Source organism: Centrocercus urophasianus, unplaced genomic scaffold (assembly GCF_019232065.1).
Source record: "Centrocercus urophasianus isolate 14NV4802_14NV808 unplaced genomic scaffold, USGS_Curo_1.0 seq_10, whole genome shotgun sequence".
In the NCBI taxonomy this organism is placed as follows: Eukaryota; Metazoa; Chordata; class Aves; order Galliformes; family Phasianidae; genus Centrocercus; species Centrocercus urophasianus.
The window spans coordinates 38,950,921-38,955,381 of NW_024884142.1; positions in this window are offsets into that span (position 1 = coordinate 38,950,921).

A 4,461-nucleotide genomic window follows, 5' to 3' on the forward strand; every position below is an offset into this window, starting at 1 on the left:
CCCCCCCCCCCCCCAAGAAGGGGAGGGGGGAGGGAAGAAGAAAGAGGAAGAAGAGGAAAAGTCAGCACATAAAAATAGCGTGGATTTAATTGGGACAAGAAAGAAACTTCCCATGTCTGGAAGCACAAAGGCTCTTTCAAGGACCAAATTATCCCCACATGAGGACCTTTGAAACATTTTCTAAAGTTTTTTAAGAGGGATCACGTCATGCCTTGGAATGCAGATGCATTTTCAAGTGCAAGGATAGTTCCATTGTTACCACTTTTTCTGTTACTCCTCTCTAGTTCCAGAGAATTCATAGAAAGTAGAATTATAATGAAACTGGAATTGGGCCCATTTAATGAAGAGATCCTCCTCAATGCCTGTCATTAAATACACATGGTGTTGTGGGATATGGTATGGTGGGTTCCAGTGCAGTCAGTATAGCTGTATTGCTTTATACCTAAAATGAGTGGCAGTAACTGGTTGGAAATACCTTTCTCTCTGGCAAAAGAAATCCATCACACTCTCTAGACCATGGGAAATAGAGTTTATTTCTTCTAAGTCACCAGCCTTCTGCATTTGTTCCCTGCTGTTAAATAGAGGGATTTGGAAGGGGAATGTTGACCCATTCGTAAAGACTACCAGTATGGTAAAATAATCTGGAAGTGACTGTATCCAAGGTAGTATAAATATTTTCAAGCTCCCAGATGATGCAATTCCAGTCGTACATGTTTTAATATGGTAAATGTAATTTGGCTCATTTCTGTTTCTGCTTGACAAAAGTCTCCTAATGGTATCATTTACAAGATCCCCATTTGCAATGACCTATAGCAAGAAGAGTGAAATAAAGACTGTGTTGACAACTATTTCCTTACGTATTTGCTTTACTTTGTGAGAGAAGGAAAAAACGACACAAACTCTAGCACACTGACATCCGACTGAAGTATAAAAAACGTGCTTTTTTTTTTTCTACCATGCAAGAAGCAAAGTTTGGAAAGTTTGACACAAATGTATTGACAAGAGACATTTAAATATGTGCTAAAACACTGCATTTTGCATGGAAGAAGGCAGTCAGGGAAGGAAAGAAGCTCACACACATAGAAATGTAGTATGTTCTGGCCGTCAGAGAGACATCTCCCAACCACTCTGTGAAGAGCTGCCTTAGCAAAGTCACTGTAATTTCAGTTCCACATTTTTTTTTCTTCCAGAGATGAGTCTTTATCAGAATTCCTGTGATGCTCACTTTATTTCAGCAAGTTGTCTGTGAGCACTTGTAATCCCCTCAAATATCTTTCTGGGCAAAGTTCTTAGTAAAAGCAAGTCTGATGTCTTTTGGTGTTGAAGAGCAGAATCTGTGTCAGTCATTTTCTCCCCCAAATGTTGGAAGGTCTTTTCTCCACCTTTCTCTTTTTTTCCATCTTACTTTTCTAGATCAGCTTTGCAATTTGAGCAGCTCTAAAGTCATGCATCATGTTCTGATGAGCAACATGAAACTTGAACATGCCAGTTGGAGAAATGCATGCAGATGAACTACAGCACCCACATTTTACTTTGTTCACCCAGAGGTAGCAACAAAGGAATTCCCACACTATGTCTCCCTGTTCTAGCTTAGCAGGCTTTGAACTAGTTCTTCACTTCTCTTTCCTGTGTTGCTAGAGAGCTTATTATTCTATAGATAGATGTTCAAACTCTGGGGGTTATGTGCACAAAGATTAGCTTCATGCAGAAAGGAGACTACAGCACTGAGATGGCTTTCTACTCCTGGAGGAGGGGCTGCCTGCAACTGCTATCATGGGCAGAGGTCAGACACAAACAAACAAAGGGTAAATTCCTTCTGTGGATGTGATGTACTCCTAGTGAAAGGGCAAATACTTCCCAGCTAACTGAAAGCTATCACTTTGTGTCTCTGACTCCCAGGTCATACATAATAATATGAAAAGATTGCACTTTTCTCACAAATGCTGCTGGCATGGGTTGCCATGCAGTCCCCAAGGAGCCCATGGCTGCTTGCTGTGTCTGTGCCTTGCACAGTGGCTCTGCTGACTGTCCACCCAGGAATGCAGCTGTCTGTGAAGCTGCTGTGTCCAAAATAGCAAGCTCTGAGCTCAGAACACTCAACTCAAACACACACCTTTGTGAATTATTGCCCAAACCATACCCTGCATTGCTGTTGGATCTGCACAGACAAGCTATCCCTTCCAATTCAGCAGACAGTCTGAGAACAGAAGTGGGATGATGCTGATTTCCCCTTCCTATTTCCTTTTGATGCTAATGAGAAGACCTGTATTTCCAAATTGGGAATAGTTTTTGCTCTGGATGCACATAATTAGGGAGCAAAGGGGCTGACTCTGAACTGGTGATGGTATTATTATGACAGGTCAACAACTGTGATCTTCTAGTCAGCAAGAAGAACTCAAGACTTAGAGAAAAAAGCTCAAATTGATACTATAGCCCACTTATTTGCCCTCTTCCTCTCACTTTTTAGGGGTTTAGAGGTGACCTACTCTGAGGACTGCTCCAAAAGTAATGCCTCCTATTGTATAATTTTGACCTAGAACATCCAAGGCAGATGGTGGTAATAGCAGTAGAGATTGATATAGCAGTAGAGATTGAACATTCACTTCCATTACGTGTTGTTGTCATGTGACAGATGGCAGCATAGGGGCAGTCTGTGATACAATGGCATCTGAAGTGTGTGTGAAACAAAAGTGTGTCATTGAATTCCTGTGTGGAAAAAAGTGGCACCCAATGATATTCCTTGATGCTTGCTGAACATTTATGGAGACCAAACAGTGGGTGTGAGCACAGTGAGGTGGTGGATAGTTTGTTTCAACAGTGACAACATTAGGTTACCTCTACTACAGTGAGTGTAGCATGTAGGCTCTTGTTCATCACTGGCAAAAATGCATAGCTAATGATGGTGACTATGATGAAAAACAATGTTTTGTATCTGAAAATTTCCTTGATCAAACAGTGTTATTGTGCTCTTTGTATCTATTCTAGTTTCCATGGAAATAAATAAGAGGCATTTCTTTCAGTGCAACCTGTGCATATTAATATTCCACTGACATTCTTAATGGATTAGACAGTATCAGCTCTATAAGAAAATGAATTTTGTGAAGTATTCAGCATCTGTCTTTAACCTTTGCATAATTTTCCTTAATTGGTTACTACTGGTAATTCAAGTGGCATGGAAGTCAGAAATGATTTAAAGAGATTGATTTGAGATTAGAAAACAGAAATTGAAATAGAATCTGCATTAATCTGTGTGTCACAAACTGCAGTTTCAGTTCATTTTCTCTGGATTTGTAAGCAGAAATGAGAGAAGATTATTAGTATTTTTTTTTTTTTTAAATTTTGTTCCTGGAGGAAAATCAAAGAAAGTCAATGAGAAGAAAAGATAAGAAAAATACGCATTCTGTTGACCTTTCTGTTAGCATATGCAATCATTTCTCTTGAAGAACAAAACAAGTCACAAAAAGAGGAAATCTAATGAAAGGAAAGCAAAAAGTTTTGGGAGGAAGGATCGTGCAGTGGTCCAAGCCACTGCATTGTGGGTTTGCACTGGTTCTGCTCTTTGTCCTTTCCAGTCCTGTGTGGTGTGGGACAAGTTATTTAATCTGTGCCTTTTGTCTCTTCTGTGGTAGTAGTATTTATTTATTTGTTTATTGCACATATAAGCAGATTAAAAGTATGCCTTAGGCATTAATCAGAGCAGGTTAGAAATCCTCTGGATAGTGATGACCATTTTTCTTTTCGTCAAAGTGTGGAGTTAATATGTTTATCTTGCTAGTATTGTCTCGATAATAGCCTATGTTGTTCTTGTTTTGTTTGATATTGTTCTCTTATACCTGTTCTGCATTATAAACGTGTACACAAACACAGTTACATGTGCATACTTCTGCTGGGAGATGGTCTGCTAACTTTCACACATCTGAGCAGTACCAGAGACATCCATGCTGAAAAGTGTCAGGTTCTTCAAATGGATTTGATTCTGTAGATTCTGGAAAGTCAGTCCCTCCTATGTTGATATGAGGACCTTCTAGCTCAGTGCTACAGAAATCATATTGCTTCCTATGATCTTTCCAACTTCCACAGTAAGGCATTATGGTCTCCTGCTGAAGGAAACATTTTCATTAGCTTCTCCTGTGATACTGTTCACAGTGCAGGAAGAAATGAGACATGCTTTTCACTTTGCCCCTGTTTCCAAGCTCTGTCACTCAAACTTCCCTTGACATCAAGGAGATGGGACTGCAGTTGGCTGGCCAAAAAGCAGCTTTGATATTCCTTCCCAAGACAAGTCTGTGGCATCTCCAGCCAAATATGTTGTCTCCAGAACTCCTTTGAAATCTAAATCGTTCTGTGATTATGTGATGCTAAATGATGTTGTGGAAATACACTCCTGAACACACACAAAAAAGATAAGGTTTGGGAAGTGTCCTTGCAGTGATCAGATTCAGGACCTAGCTTTTATTTTTA